Here is a 17,221-nt window from a genome sequence, read left to right as displayed (position 1 = left end):
TTATTATAATAAAGTGTCATTTGCTTAAAGTGTGGCTCTTCTTTTTGGCATGCATTCTGTAGGCTGGTGATGCAAATTCACATCTCCTGCAACATCTTTGGCAAGAAATGATCTTTGTAGAACTGTTCCAGAGTGTCCATCAGAGAACCAGTTGCTGCATCCAATTGCAGAAAGAAATCTTTTCTGTCTGCTGCCTGCAGGACAGTCTTTATTGCAGCCGTCCAGGGACATTTGACCTACAGATGGGAGAAGCAGTTATGCCACATAATAGCCATTGTGTAAAAATGTGAAAATAGAAGATCTGTAAGCTGTTATCCACTGTTTTACCACCATTTTAGAATGAGGTGAGTAATAACAATAGTAATAATTTATTCGATTTAAAAAGCGCCTTTCAAACCTCCCAAGGACACTGAACATTAAAAGACTGAGAAAAATTAAGAATAGTAATAATGACATAACAGAAATAACAAAAAGCAACAACATTGTTATGGTGGATATGACTATGACCCATTGGTGATGTAGGACTGTCTGAACAGGTGAGTTTTGAGTCTGGCTTTGAAGAGTAGGTGAGCATAAGGGTGAAAAGCATACAACTCTTAAGTTATTTCTTAGAGACAATGACAGCTTGATTTCAAGTCATTACAGCCACCTGTTAGCATTTAGCTAATAAGAGACACAACGCGTTATATATCTATTTGAACAAGTGAAATGTTACGTAACACGAATCTATCCATAATATAAATCTATCCCAGTCTTAACTAAGGCTACTTAAAAGCCAAGGGAGTGGTATATACAGCATTAAAAGCCAGAAAGCACTGGTTAACTCACCTCGACATTGTAGAGCTTCTTTTTCATAGACGCCTGGACTTTACCTTTAATTACACCCTGTGTAACGCTGACATTTGCCACCCGACCGGAGTTAAAAGAATTCAGACCCTTTTGAATCCTCTCTGAGGTTTCCCCGGAAAAAAGATGCAAGTGTAAAGAGATTTCCAGATTCTGACATGTTTGTTTTGAATTGTTTTACACGTTGTGCCTACGGAGCGCAGACGCTTTTGGCCCCGGAAATGCAAGTATCCTTGTGGGGTGACGTCGGACTTTCCTAGCGGATATGGTGTGTCGGCGACGGCGGTGTGCAATCATCAACAGCTGTCTGGTGCATTCGATTGCAGCTACGATGACTTGCACAGCCAACATAACCACGGTGTCCTCAATTCCTGCTTTGTTTGCTTGAGCTGGCTTGTGTCGGGGTTGTAAAATGGCGCGACCCTTACTGGGCGGCATGTACGCGGTGACGTACCGACGTTCTGGGATGACACAATGACGTGGCTCCACCTCTGCCTCCGTGGCTCCCGGCGGGTGGAAAAGCAAAGCTGTTGTTCAGGAAGCCTGGGACTTGAACCCTTGTGGCCCAGGCCCCGATTCGGCCAGGGAACCAGTTTGGTTGAAAAGGGGTATATATGTAACCCTGGCCCCAGGTAGCTATATCATATTCTGTGTAAGCAGGAAATTTGCAGGGTGTAGTAGTACACTGGGACGGGACCTAAGTTGAGTATACAGGTAGATGGAGCTTCCTGCTGAGCATTGCTGCTTGTCGCACCTCCTCCAGTGCCCATGGGACAGCTGCCGGGTCAGCTGCGGGGTCATCAGCCAGGGACCACCATTCACCAACGTTTCGCCCCTTTAACCCTGGAACGTCTCCTGGTGGCGGGGCGGTGACAGGGACGTCTCCCTGCCACCCCCTGCAGCTGACAGATGGTATCCCCGGCAGCTGCTGTTGGGGTTAGGTGTTCTTTCCCCAGCTCTTGTCTCTCCTCCTCAGCCAAAGCCAAAAACTGCCTTTTTCGGCCTCCTCCGACAGGTCTTTGACCGCCTTCCTCAGTTTCGCTCCAGTTACCCCAGCGTCTCTCAGGAGGCGTGTCATTGATGTCCCCACGAAGCCTCGACATCCGACCTCCACAGGGTAGATGGTGGTCTTCCATCCAGCCTCCTGGCATTCAGCAGCCAGCTCAGAATACTTGGCTCTCTTGCGCTCAAAGGCGGCCTCGATCTCTTCTTCTGATGGTACTGTTAGTTCGATGAGGTGCACAACCCTTGCTTCCGTGGACCACACAACTATGTCAGGGCGCAGCGATGTGGTTGTGATCTCAGTGGGAAACTGGAGCTGTGTGTTCAGGTCCACTCTCATATCCCACTCCTGGTCAGGGGAGGAAAGGCCTTGGTGTCTCTTTTGGCCTAATATATTTCCCTCCTCCTTCCTTGACAAAGCTGGGGTGGTTCTCTGCTGGTGACGGTTGCCTGCCGCCTTGCCTACGCTCTTCCATCACGTCCGCCAGCTTCCTCAGGACCTGGTCGTGGCGCCATCTATATCGGCCCTGAGAGTGCCACCTTACAGCCTGACAAGATGTGCAACAGGCTTGCGTTGGGTGTGTTGCAGAGTGGGCAAGCTTCCTCGTTCCCAAACCATTGATGGAGGTTTCGTGGGCAGGGGAGTGTGTCATAAGTTGAGCGAATAAGGAAGCTGAGCCTTGCCTGTGGCATCTTCCACAGATCGGACCAACTGATGTTTCGGCTGACAACTTCCTCCCAAGTTGTCCAGCTTCCTTGTCGGCCTTGTGACACCGCCTTGATCTTGTAGCGCTCTTCCTCCATCCTCGTTACTTCCGCCACCACCATCTCCTTCCTTTCTTTGCGGGACGCTTTGGACCAGAACCGCTTTGCTTCTCCCCATCCTAGTCCTGCTCTGCCCACCTGGACTCTGCCCACGATTTCTTGGTGTTGCAGCCTACTAACAGCTTGGTCTACTTCTGCTTGGACTTTCCATTTTCGGCCAGTAGGAACCACTGCGTTGGCGTTTCTTACTGACTGGTCCGTAGACTCCCTCAACTCGAGAACCAGCCTGGTCTTCTCCTGCATATAGCCCATACTGATAGATTGAAATGGCAGTTGCAGTGTGTTCTTCCCAAAAAGACCTGACTCGGAGAGGCACCGTGGCAGCCCCAACCACTTCCTGATGAATGAGTTAGCTTTTCCATCCATCTTCCTCACGGTAGATGAGGGGATCTCACTCATCTTCAAGGGCCACATCAGCCTTCTGTATAGTATGAACTGGTAACACCAGGTCTTGTACTTCCCTGGAAGTTGGCTTCGATCTATCCTTGTCAGACCATCCGTGAGCTGTTTCATAACGGCCCTCCCCATGCGTTTGTCCGAAAGCTCGGCAGAGTACTGCTTACCCAAACTCCTGATGGGTTGGTCGGAAAGGAGAGGAATTTTCTCTCCCCCAATGACGAAGGTGGTGTTGTCGTTTCTAACTCCCTTTCTGAGTGACAGGCTACGGGACTTGGAGGGCTTGATCTTCATTCTGGCCCATGATGTCAACTCGTCCAACCTTTTCAGTAGTCGAGATGTGCATGCTGCTGTTTGAAGAAGACTGGTAACATCGTCCATGTAGCTTCTCAGTGGGGGTAGTCTCTGACCAAACGGTAGCTTGATTCCTCCTACCATCTGCCTTGCTCCGATGAGGATTATCTCAAAGGCTGCTACAAACAGGACTGGAGAGATGGCACACCCCATTGCAATTCCCACTTGCAGCTGCTGCCAACTGGTTGTTAGGTCCTGGAGGGCAAAACACATCCGCAGATCGTTGAAATACCGTGCTACCAGGTTCCTGATGCAGGGAGGCACGTGGAAGAACTCCAGGGCGTAGTTAATCAATTGGTGTGGAACTGATCCATACGCATTGGCGAGGTCGAGCCAGATGACGTGCAGGTCCGTCTTCTCCTGCTTGGCCCGCTGGATCTGGTTCCAGATCATTGTCGAGTGTTCTACGCACCCTGAGAATCCTGGGACTCCTGCTTTCTGGCAGCCAGTGTCGATGTAATCATTGTTGAGAAGGTAGGTGGTCATCCTTCTGGCCAAAACTGAGAAGAAGATTTTCCCTTCCACATTCAGCAGGGCTATGCTTCTGAACTGGCTAATATCTTTGGAGTTAGCTTCCTTGGGAATGAACACCGCTACAGCTCTTTGCCACTCTGATGGAATGGTTTGCTTCTTCCACACCGTTCTCATTAGGTACCACAGCAACTCCAGTACCTTGGGGCAGTTTTTGTAGAGCTTGTAGGGGACTCCGTTGGGACCTGGTGCCGATGAGGACCTCTCCTTTTTTACAGCTTGCCGGACTTCACTGAGTTTGGGAGGGGTAATGTCGAACTTGACTGTCGGCATTGTGGGTCGGGGCACATACCCTGGTGTACCTAGTGGGACATCTCTTAATGGGTCGCTGAGCTGCCTTCTTGCATGCTCTTCCACTTGCTCCATAGTAGCCTCGAGCTTCCCTGACTTCTTCTCCTCCAACAGTTGTCTAGCGTGCTTGAAGGGATCTTTGAAGAAGCTAGCCTGCTCTTTCTGCTTCCGCCTGCTACGCTTGCGGATGCGTTCGGCTCGACGAAGTCTTGCCAACCTTTGCCTGACCTCTACCCACAAGACTTTCAGACCTTCTCTCTCTGCAAGGGTTGCTTTTTTCCAGCTTTTGCGGAGTTGCCGGCGCCTCTGCATGAGCTGGATGATCTCCTTCTCTCTCCTCCCCTTCTCTCTTGGTGCAGATTGTCGTTTGGGGATAACTACGCCAAATTTGTCCTTGCAGCTTTGGTATATTATGTCCCCAAAGAGGTTGAGCTTGGCCTCGGCACTGCCTTGCAGCCTTTCTTCCAGAACCTTGATCAGGTCTGAGTCCAACGAGCGCCATGCCTCTGCTTCGTTTGACTTTGGCCATTTGATCTTGTTCCTTCTCACTGGTTGCTTGATGTCTGCTTTTGGCTCTGTTGAGTGTGAGATGGCAGGGACAGGAACTTGGAGCTTGTTCAGTGGCTCAGGCTGCACCGAGGGGATTCCTTCCTCTGTTCTCTCTGTGCCTTCAGCAACATTGGGTTCGTCAGCACTGTGGTTTGCGACCCGGCTTCTCGTCCCTCTTGTCTTATCTGCAGGTGCAGTGCAAGGTTGCTGTTGGCCCCTCTGACCACACTTTTTCTTCCCCTGGTGAATCCGCAGACCCCTGAATGTTGTCAACTTTTCCCATCCGCAAACACACTTTCGGAGGATCTAGTTCAATTCGGTGGCTCTTAAGCCTGAGCTAACAGGACTATAAATTAAATGCAATTGACAGTGCCTCCATTTATGATTTAGAAAGTGCGTCAAATATAGTAATTGTTACGGGTCTCGCGCAACAGCAAGTTCTTCAAAGAGCTCTGTAGCAGACGAGAAGCAGACCGCCCAGCCAGTAGTATGGATTAACTGGTTCCCATGTTAACGAGTGATGGCGGAATTCTGTGTAACACTAGGTTTACCAAGCAGGGGCCGATTTGATCCAACCCCTTCCAGAACCTGGAGAGGGGCCGAAATGGTTGAGTGCTTTTGAATACACAAGTCGTTGTTCTACAGCCAGCCACTTTTCATTTGTAAATGCAGCCGCTACGCAATGCATCATGCAGGAATGTGGCCCAAACAGAGGGGGAATTTTAGCGCACACACCAATGTTCAACAGATGCTTCTAAAACTCTCTTCATGTGATAGTTTGTATCAGTTCGACACAAATGACCATTTTCAGAAGAGACAACTTTGTGGATGTAAAGTATCATTTTGCACGAGAATTGGGGGGTTTGCACATTTTATTAGTGTGTTACAAGTTTTGATTTTCCCACAGATCTGCACTTAATATGTGCATACTGTACTTAATCTATATGGTCTATTATTACCAGGACAACAAGCACACAATTCATTTCATATACACATGAAAATCAGTTGTGCAACCAACAACAATCACAATATCACACCCCCTTTAAATAAAAATATTCTCTACTCGCCACTTAGTAGAGCTGCAGTCGACGCTTCTCAGAGTTGAATCTCTTCATCACTGCATCCTTCCATTCAGTAGCAAATCTTTTAGTTAGGTCTCTTTCAAAGTCCAGCTGCACTAAATGTGTTTTTTGTTGGTGCAGCATGCTCAGTCTATTGTCTGAGAGAACACTTTTTGAAGTAGAAAAAGAATTCTCACACATGGCTGTTGATGCTCCAAACGTCAGAGCATGTTTAAAGGCTGTCATCACACTTGGCATAGCCTCCAGTGAGCTGTGGAATGTCGTGATAATCCATGATATTTTCCAGGTTTCATCATCAGTGGTCATGCTTGTTTTGAGGAAGTGGCGAGCAACCACAAATTCTGCTTCAATGATTTCAGTGTTTGATAAGGTCAGAATGGGCTTTACATGTTTGACATCAAGGAAGTTTCAGTGCTTGGGTCCAGGGATTGAAGTGCAGTCATTAGCTCACTGTTGCGTTCACTGAAACACTTGCTTATTTCTTCTCCCACCACATCCAGGGTACTGTAGAATAATCGCTGCAGTTCAGTATCACCTTCTTCAGTATCACCCTGGTGCTGGCCAACAGTCTTTTCAACAACATATCCTTGGAGGCTTTTGCTAGCCATCCTCTTCCTCTTTTGTGGCCTTTCTGTCTCTCTGCACTGTCCCATGATGCTGTTAAATTCACTTTCTGAGCGCAGTTGTGCAACACATTCAGAAGCACTTTTCACTAACCTCATCCCAGAGAGCAAATCCATTTGTTCTGACTGAAGCATTTTGTTGGGGGCATCAAGCAGCTGCAAGATCTTCTGCACAAAGCGGCCGATGAATTGAAAGCTTGGCTCTGAAGCAGCCCGAATCAGACCTGCAGCCTCAATTCGTAAGTCAGTTCCAAAGGCACGATTGCTGTCAATCTCTGACAACAGAGAGAAAATATCCTCAAATGACTTCAGCACAACTGTGACAGTAGCTAGATGGCCAGTCCAGCGCTGTTCGAGCAGACGTTTTAGTGTGTTCCCACTGCAACAGTGGGTTTCTTAAAGCGATATTTCAACATTTTGGCAAATTGGCCCATTTAGCGCAATTCCTTAGTCATTTCGAACAGCATAACTTACTTTTTTGTGAGGGCGAGCTGTTGTTTATTCAGAGGCGAGTCGGGGAAGGTTTTTGGGATGGACACAATGGAAGTGGGTGGTATTTTTGTTCCCCCTCGTCAAACTCATCAAATACAAAATCCAACAACCCCAAAACACTTTGGTGGACACGTTATAATCCGCACATTCACTACGCTGTGGAACACCAACAAATAATATTGTAGCGTTAAGACACTGAAGCAAATACTGGGAACTACTTTTTCTTTTGAAATCACTATGCCCAGACGCCATGTTTAGTAAGTAGTTCCGTCTTAGCAATCTTTGCATATACAACTCAATCTCGTAATTTTGCATTAATATTTCACAGCGTGAGGAAGAGTGAGGAGCCGATTCTCGGCAGTGTGTGGTCTGCTCCAGAGCGACACCACACACTAGAAGATTGGGTGCGATCTGTCCTCTGTCTTCTAGTATGTGGTCTCTGAATCGGGGAAGATTGAAAAAATCCTGTAGTGTGTGGTGGCCTTAAGGCACGTCTCTGAACTTGGGCTCACAGTGCTTCTGCAGTTTAGAAAACCAAAGCAACTGTAGCACCTATGCTATCAGGCAAAGATAATCAAGCTACTGGACCAGATATAGGCTCGACGGAGTGGTGAGTGAATGAATAAACAACCACAGCCAGGTTAAATTCAAATGGAAAAGCCGGCATAAATTTATTTACAAGTTGACAGACAAACAAATAACAAATACTGGCACTTAACTCAGTTAACGCACCCTTGAAAGAACCTTTTAAATTGATTTCACCTTAATCTTTCAGTTAAAGTTCAAACAAAAGGTTTAGTTTGGTTCCTTTTTATGTTTCAATCTATTTTTAAGTTCAGATGACCGGTCATGTACTTTTATGGGTTTTTAGTTAGAAACTAAAATAAACTGCTTAATTTTGGGTTTAAGCTCTATTTTAAGTTCAATATACCGTATTGGCCCGAATATAAGAGATGTTTTTTTTCCAGAAATTGCATCCTCAAAAGTGGGGTCGTGTTATAATCGCGGACTTACGGTACATGGTCAATACGCGCCGCTAGATGGAGCCAAAGTATCACTGACCAGCGAGCGAGTGACTGTGATGAAATGAGATCAAATGATCTGATGAAAAATGGCGGATCATCTGGAACAAAGGGGCTCGAACGCTGGACAACTGAGCAAAGAACAGAGGCGAAGTTATGATACCAACTTTAAACTGATGGTGATCAACGCAGCAGAGTCCTCAAACAACTGCCAAGCTGCCAGGAGATCTGGTGTAGCAGAGTGCCTCGTTCGATATTGGACAGCACAGAAAAAACGCCTACAGATGCTAACGCTATGAGAAAAGCTTTCCGTGGTCCCAAGAGCGACGCTTCAGAGAGACTGATAGAAGGGTGAGTGAACACGTCTCTGAAAGACGGAATGTCCATCACCAGAGCCGTGATTCAGCTAAAGGCACTGGAAAGTTATTTACATCATTTATGCAGTTTTGACCCCTCGAGGCTTCTTATTTGTTGCTTATTTTGAGAAAGAGAATATATTTTTTATTCAATGCTGTAGTAATATTTTTTCATTTTATATCTCATGAAATGTTGTCTCAGTTGTGAGTTTTTGAGTTTATAATAATTGTATAACAAAAAGTTGTTTTATGAGTGACCATATAGTCTTCCGCATTTTTATTTTTTTTTTTCTCAAAATGATCTTTGAAAAATAGGGGTTGTGTTATAATCGGAGTCGTCTTATATTCGGGCCAATACGGTATTCACCCTTTTCACCTTTTGAATCAGTTTTGCAACTTCAAGTTTACACCAATGGCACCTTTAAAGTTTACAACATTGTCAAAAATCAACATAAAAACAATACAAAATGCAAAAGCGACTTCAGAACAGCTTTTTCTAAATGTCCTTTGGCTTAGCAAACACTTCTTATGTCCTTTCAGCAACGTGTCCTGTTGATGAAAATGTACCTTTAATGTCTTTGGATCCACAGAAAAAAATGTCAATCTCCTACCGAAACCTTGGCAGTGAGTTCGTGGGTTGTGTTGGCTGTGTAGAAATGGACCACGTGATGTTGTAGTGTAGTCCGATGAGTTTTGCTCCTTGGGTAGGCTCGCCTCTGTGTCACAGTGAAAAGTTCAATCCCAGAAACTTCTCCCAACTCCTCCGTGGGGAATCAGAAACCTGGCCTGCAGGACAGGCCATGAAGAATATAATTTTAGTCCATTTGTAAAAATAAAACCTCTCTGAAACTAAAATTGAGCCATCTCATGGGGCTACGTGACTAACTGAAAACTCAAAATGGCGGCTACTCCTTGTCCAAACCGCTCTGTAGTACAGCTTAACCAACATCTCTTCACACAAAATGCACTCAAAACACATAAAACACTTTCATGTCAAATTAAATCACAAAACATAAATGTGCCGTTTTCAAACGTCTTGATCAAGTTTGAATGTGAATGTTTACGACAAAGCACACCGTGCTTAGACGGGCAAAAAAAACAACATAAAACTCACCAAAACTCTTCTGGTAGTGGCTAAAACTCCTTTTTTGGCTCACACCCCTCCTCCGGTTCGGTTAGACAACAGTTTTGCGCTGATATCTCTTAGTATTTCTCGTAGTTTTCTGCTAATAGCTGATCTGCGTGCAGGCTGGATCACCGTGCTGCAGCGGCTGCTCTGTCCGTCTCACGCAGCTCGCGGGTGGGGGAGGGGTGCGTTTCATAAAACTTCATCGAAAGAAAAGTGTACAATACTTTTTCTTTTTAAACAAAATTAAAACCAATGAATTACTTATTTAAATGATAATATTTATGTAACAATGTTTTCAACTGTTTTTATAATGTTTTTAATAAAGTTATTTATTCCTATTTATTGACCCATTTTCTCAATCATCACGTGCTTTGTTTATTTGTAACGGGGGTTACACAACACCATGGGGATGGTTGGATAATGTTCCCCCTCAAGTTCAGCAATTGCTACCTTGAAAATGGTGAGAAAGTCGATCACGTGAGTGAGTAGATCTAGGTGTATGCCCTCTTGGCGATGTTGTGGGTTCCTGCTCTCCAGCAGATCACGAATGTCCTGGTATTGTATGCGTGTGGATTCCAACATGGAGATTTTGCTGTTCCATCGGACATCACATTCTTGGTTCACAGTGTGCTTGAGGCTGGCCACCGCACCGGTTCTCTTCAGGTAAGCAACAAGCTCTTTGCAGTAGTCGATCATTTCCAAAACATCTTGAATGCCATCAACATCCGCATCCTTTGTACTGAAAGTATGTCTCAGCACCGTGTTGAGAATATGCGCAGAGCACGGTATCCAATGGTAGCATCTGAGTGCAGCCTTTATATTGGAGCCCTGATCACTGACAAAAACGATGTTGTCTGGCTGTATTTCACAGGCTAGCACACTGGTAATCTGCTCGTGGATGTTTTCGCTGTTTTGTTTTTTTTTTCATCGTAGGGTCAAATTCCACCGCTGCCAGGATACGACTCACTAGCTTCCATTCACGGATGTAGTGGCACGTGAGGACGGTGTATACCCTTTTTTTGCACTCATCCATCCACATATCGGTGGTTATGGCAATGCCACCATTTCTGCTGATAGCTGTCTTGATGTCTTCCTTAACTTTCTCTTTATCAATGGATGCCTGATTCTTTGCCCTATCGCAGACAGTTTGCCTATGTGGCAGGACAGCAGCCACATCAATGGCACCATACTTGGCACCTATGTCAATTAACGTTTGCGCCACTTGATGAAATCCTTCACCCGATACTATGTCGAATGGACGCATATCACGACAGCACAGGTCCACACATGCATCTGTTAGTTTTAATTTTACATCTTGTGGCACTCTGTTAGGGTCACGATGGAAGAAACTTCCTAAGGTGGTGCTTGGGGATGCTGGAGGTTTAGCACAGCTGTGATGTGTCATGTTAGACGTGCCTTTCTTATGACTTTCGAATATATAAACGGCTTCACACGTTTTACAGATACACTAGTGTCATCTAAATTCACCGCCTCTAGAAATCTTTCCCAGACAGCACTTCTCCCCCCTTCTCTCGCGCACCGACTTCGCTGCTGCTGCCATCTTTGTTCTCTCTGTCCAAAAAAAGCAGCACACCTGAATATCAAACCAACAGGCTATTGCCTGATCAAAAAGTGTTCTTCTATCATTTTTGTTCGTTTCTTTACGTTTAGAATAATATTTGAAATGTTGCTTTTTTTTAATTTGAGTGCTTCAACCCCAACCCGCCCGAATGTAATTAAAATCTTAAAAACGCAGCTGGGAGCATTATTGGTGCTGCCGGGGCCACGATGCCTGAGAACGGGGAGCCGGCCGGCGTGACTCCGCCACTCTGACACCTCGCTGTGCTTAACACGGGCGGAAAGTAGTTTGGAGCGTTGCGAGGCACCGTGCAGGACCTCGACGGTGCTCCGTTTGCGCATCGCGCTCAGCGGGAGAGCCAGCGGCCAAGCTCGCCGCTGCGTCCCGCTTACACGGCAGCAGGGCAGCGAGCTCGTGGAGGGAGAGCCGGTGATAGCGCCGTGCGTCCGGGCTGCTTCGCACACGCTCCGCTCGCTATTCTCTGCTTTATCACGTAGCGAGAGAAGGGAGGGAAAGAGCCCCGCCGAGCTTGGTATGCTTAGTCATACAAGCGTGGGAAGAGGGGAGGATAGCTGCTCCTAGCAATGTATCACAACAGCAGTGCTAATGGTAGCCCCTCACCGTCCTCTTGGCGGTGAGCGGGGCATCCCAGACACGCCACACATACGCCTGGAACTGTGGCACAGTGGGACACAGCACCGCAGTCCGGGACCGAGTCTGTGACTGGGTTGCTAGCCCAAGTGCTAAGTCGCGCTGCGCCGGCTCCGGAAGCTACGGCGAGGCTGATGCGTTCAGCGGCGGAGGTGAAGAGCCCCACGAGGTGCTCCTACAGGCTCGCGGGGGGCTCAGGCAGGAGTACTGCAACAACACATCATGAGACGGGCAAACTAACCTGTCTCACGACGGTCTGGAGAAGGTGGAGAAGGCGCTGTCGTGTTGCATGGGCTCCTTAGACGTGGGGACACCGCTGCTGCTGCATGCGCGGGAGCCAAAGAGACGGGGCCCATAAAGGCCGCTTGCCGCTCAGGTTACCTTGAGCGGCAGAGCGAGGCAGGCAGGCAGGAAGGCCACTGGCAGTGATGTTGTCAGCCAAAGAAGACAAAGCAGCGCTCGTGAAGATCTTGCTCGATGAGCAGGGTGATAGGCCCGACGCCCGATGGCGATTGGTCACGGGCCGGTCCGTCCGTCTTGATCCGATAAATCTTGATCCGAAGAAACTTGTGGCTTCTTAATGTCTCAAGTGATGCTGAGGAAGAAGAAGGGAGAATGGCTGCCTCCAGCTCGGGGTATATCTTTGGCGGGGCGTGGAGCTGCGCCATCGGGCGGCGGGGATTGGTGCGTCGAGCTTTTGTTGTCTCAGTTGATTGGCTGCGCCAAGGGGAGTGCCACTAGCGAAGCCCGTAGGCAGGCTAAGCACTTACGACGTAGAATGGCACCTTGTTCACCACCTGCGCAGCCTATGAGGAGACCAAGCTGCATATCTTTCATGGCTTCATCCAGAATCTCGATATGAGCCTTGAAAAGAAGAAATAATGTATGTCCATTTTTGTGTGCAAACAGAGGAGGCCATTACTCCAAGGTATTGCATGTACTGCAAGTTGCTTGATGTTATTGTGAGGTTTAACGTTGTGTATGTCCTGACACTTTAAAGCTCGTGTCTGGAGTTTTGAAAGAATTAGTTTTTTTAATCCAACGTCTCGAGGTTCCGCCCCCCCTCTGCTTTCTGAGTGACCAAGCCACGCCCCTTTAATTGTGCACGCGCATTACCTGTGGAGTCAAAACGAGTGGTTCTGAGTCCGCAAGCATCCTACATGTTAAGCTGTTTACGTTGGATGTTCAGCAGACAATGGATATATCCGAGGTAAGCGGGGCAGCTGCTGCATAGCTAACTCACCTCTGCCTGGGCGAGTGCGCGTGCTCTCTGGCTGCGCGCACGTTGATTGACAGCATGACAAAGCGGAAGCGCGAAGGCTATTGGCTGAAGCTGACCAGCGCTTTTTCGGATAACATGGGGGTCTATGAGACGAAGGCGGAGCTCATAAATAATTTCTTTATACTGCTTTATGCTAATTATATTATAGTATCGAACCAGACTAACACATTTAAGCTCTGTGAAAAAATGATACATATATTGGAAATGAACGGAAACTGCGGACACGAGCTTTAAGGGGATAGTTCAGTTTTTCTGAAGTGGGGTTGTATGATGTGCTTCTGTTCAGTCAGTGTATTACCTGACAGAGAGAGCGCACAGTACACTCCCAGGTTGTAGAACCAGAGCATAGTGACAGCACAGAAGCAGGGCCATAAACTGTTGCGGATGAGGCAAACAACAAAATATGTATAATGGGTGTTAATCGGGGTTAACTTCTTAAACTAAAGTTCTCTTTCAACATTCACATTTGTTTCAATATCTCACTATGGGATATAGAGACTCCCGTATTGCCAGACAAGCTTACCTCGAAGACCAGGTGCATATGTCCAGCTGGTCAGGCAGACATAGTGGGTACAGAACCCACGCCCAACACAGCATGAGACAATGATGGCGCAGTAACATCCTGGTTATAGAATCTGGTGAAAGTATGAGGCGTTGCCCAGCTGGCAGCCGTACATATATTGTCAACAGAAACACCCCGGAAAAGCACACAAGATGCAGCGACACCACGCGTGGAGTGTGCACATAACCCCGGAGGGGGGCTGCATTCCCCTGCTTTTATAAGCCACACTAATAGTGTCCACGATCCAGTGAAATAAATGCTGTTTTTTGAGCGGTTCTCCCAGATGTGATGCAGCCCATGACACAAACAGCTGCTCGGACTTCTGAGTTTGACTGTCCTGTCAACTTATGCCCTCAACGTGCGCACAGGGCAGAGCGCGTTAAGCGTCTCATGCTCCTGCGTCGCGAAAGGACGGGGATAAAACGCCGTCAACTCGATAGGGTGATACGAAGATGCCTGGTTAAAAACCTTAGGCACAAAGGCAGGGTTAGGTTTCAATAAAACCTTATGGCCCCCCATGAAAAACTGCATGCAGGCTGGGTTCAATGACAACGCATGGATGTCACTCACGCGATTCGCAGACGCCAGCGCGAATAGTAAAGCCGTTTTCAAGGAGAGTATCTGCAGCTCCACCTGTTGAAGTGGCTCAAAAGGTGGGCGTGACACAGCTTCAAGCACCAAGGATAAATCCCAGGGCGCAGTTAAGCTCCTGGATACCGGGCAAAGCCGCTGTGCTCCCTTCATGAACTGACAGATAAGAGGATGCTGGCCAGCCGTTATCTCCAAAACCGACATGACAAGCCGATATAGCAGCTAAATACACTTTAACGGTGGAGAAAGCCAGACCGTTATCCAGCAGCTCCTGCAGAAATGTCAGGATAGCAGGGACGGGGCTCTGAAAAGCCACCAGACCTGCCTTTACGCACCATTTTTCAAAAGTTTGCCATTTTCCCTCATATGCACGATGTGTGGATGAGGCTCTGGTGCTCTGAATAGTTGCGAGGACGTTATGCGGGAGCCCACCTGTCAGCAGGTTCAACCTTTCACGGGCCAAGCCCACAGCGCCATGTGCTCTGGGTGAAGATGAAAGATTTCTGCGCGTGCCTGTGTCAAAAGGTCACTGCGGAGGGGCAGAGGCCAAGTTTGACCGCACAACATCTGAAATATCTCCGCCAGCCAGTGTTTCCCTGGCCAGCGCGGAGCTATCAGAATCTTCTCTGCACCGTGGCGAGCGTCGGAGTGATCAGCTCTAACGGGGGAAACACGTACAGCAAGACGCGCGACCACTCGTGCGCTAAAGCGTCCAGACCCAGGGGAGCACTCTGGTCTGACAGGGAGAAATACAGAGTGCACTGGGCGTTCTCCTCCGTGGCGAAGAGGTCCACCGCCGCCTGCCCATATTTCCGCCATATCTGGGACACCACGTCGCTGTGGAGTTTCCACTCTCTGTAGTAGCGAGGGTTCCCTCTGGAGAGCAGGTCCGCCCCCCCGTTCAGGATGCCGGGAACGTGCGTCGCTCCCAGCGATAACAGGTGAGAATTGCTCCACACAATCAGTCTGTGTGCCAGACTGTGAAGGTGATGCGAGCGCTGACCCCCTAGTCTATTGATGTATGCCACCAGCGTGGTATTGTCTGTTCTGACCAGCACATGTTGTCCTCTCAGGAAAGGCAGAGAATGTTTCAGTGCCAGTGAGACAGCCAGGAGCTCCAAGCAGTTTATGTGCATCCCGCACACCTGTGCGCTCCATGTGCCATTCACTATCCTGCCCTCGTGCGTGGCTCCCCAGCCCAACAGAGAGGCATCTGTGGTGATCACTTTCCTCACCAGGACCGTTCCCATTGTAACGCCTGCAATGAGAAAACCCTTGCGTTTCCACGGGCGAAGCGCGAGAGCGCATGCGGAGGAAACATGAACATAACCGTTACCATGGAGCGCCGGGTCCATCCGCAGTGACGTAACCCACCTCTGACACGGTCTCATGTACAACTGGCCAAGTGGAAGAACTACCAGTGCTGATGCCATCAGTCCTTGCAGCCTGAGACACGTCCCGAATCTCAGATGTGCGCCCCCGCGGAATAGTGCCAGACGAGCCTGAAAGGCTTTCGCACTCTCTGCCGACAGGTGAGCCGTGAACGCAACTGAGTCCAGTGACAGGCCAATGAATGGGATGTTCTGAGTGGGTGTCAAAACACTCTTTTCCCGGTTTATATTGAAACCCAGGCCAGTCAGATGTGACGTGAGCAGCCTCACGTGCTCCTGGGCCTGGTGTGACGACTGCGCCCTGAGAAGCCAGTCGTCGATGTAAGTTGCCACACGCACCTCCCTGTGCCGCAAGGGGGCGATGGCCGCCTCGGTGCATTTCACAAACACCCGCGGGCTTAAAGAAAGCCCGAATGGGAGCACCTGATATTCGTATGTTACGCCCTGAAAGGCGAGCCTGAGATACTTTCTGTGAGGGGGGTAAATAGGGATGTGAAAATAAGCGTCCTTCAGGTCTATGGATGCAAACGAGTTGCCTGGATGCACAAGGCGGATCAGGACTGCATGCGTCAGCATCCTGAACTTGTACCTTCTCATGTACTTGTTCAGAGAGCGCAGATCCAAAATCGACTCATAGATGGAGCAATGGCTCCCTCTAGAGGCCCCCTGTGTGATTGCACCGTTGTGTCCCGTGCCACACATATAGGATTTTTCATCATTTTGAATGTTTTTGGCTGTGCCCTTGGCCTCAGGCCTGGATGCGCGACCTGAAACATCTTTAATCTTTTATTGAAGAACATGTGCACTGGTGTGTGCTTGTGGGACTCTGCTGTGGCTCCACCGAGCTCTCTGCAGGTCTGAGTGTTCTCCTTCTCACTGGGCCGTGAACTGTGAGCGCCTCCATGGCCTCTGCACGCCTCTTCTGTGGGCTGGAACATGCCTCGAACATGTGAAGCAGAACATGACTCGGGAGGGACGACGTTGGTGTCTGGCGGAGCCCGTCTTCCCTCCTTGATGGCTGCGCTCCAGGTGGCGCGGCGCTTCTTTTTGGCCCCCAGAGTGGCAGGTGGGCCAGCTTGGTCCCCTGACGTCACACTGGTGGCAGCAGGCTTTTTCAGCCATGCACCTTTCAGCTCTGGAGGGTTGCTGGAAACATGGCCTGCCGGCTGAGACTGACGTTTTGGGATCGGGTAGGCCAATCTGACCATGGCCTGCGCAAAAGTCTGTCTGGGTGCAGTAGGAGGAGGGGGAGGCATCTTTCTGGGAAGACACAGTTGGAGTGCTTCTCCCTCCTTTTTCTTCTCCTCACATCGTCTCTGCATGATGGCCATGGCTGGGCCAAACAGGCCCTTTGGGTCCACCCGGACGTCAAGGAGGTTTGCCTTCTCTTTTTGGGAGAGGCTGGACAGGTTCAGCCACCTGGCTCTTTCCTGGGCAACCATGAGGGCCATGGCTCGTTCCGAAGCCTGAACAGCGCTCCTGTGCAGACGGAGGCAGAGGTCGGTGACCACGCACAGCTCGTCCCACATGTCTGACGCAGGTGAGGACGTCATCTCGTCCTGCAGTTCATGCTGGTAGGCTAGAAGCAGGGAAGAAGCGTTCAGTGCTCTCACCGTTGTCGCCACCATTTTGTAGCCCTTTTCAGTCAGAGAGGATAGAAAAGACTC

Source organism: Salarias fasciatus, chromosome 1, assembly GCF_902148845.1.
Source record: "Salarias fasciatus chromosome 1, fSalaFa1.1, whole genome shotgun sequence".
In the NCBI taxonomy this organism is placed as follows: Eukaryota; Metazoa; Chordata; class Actinopteri; order Blenniiformes; family Blenniidae; genus Salarias; species Salarias fasciatus.
This window is presented reverse-complemented; position numbering follows the sequence as displayed.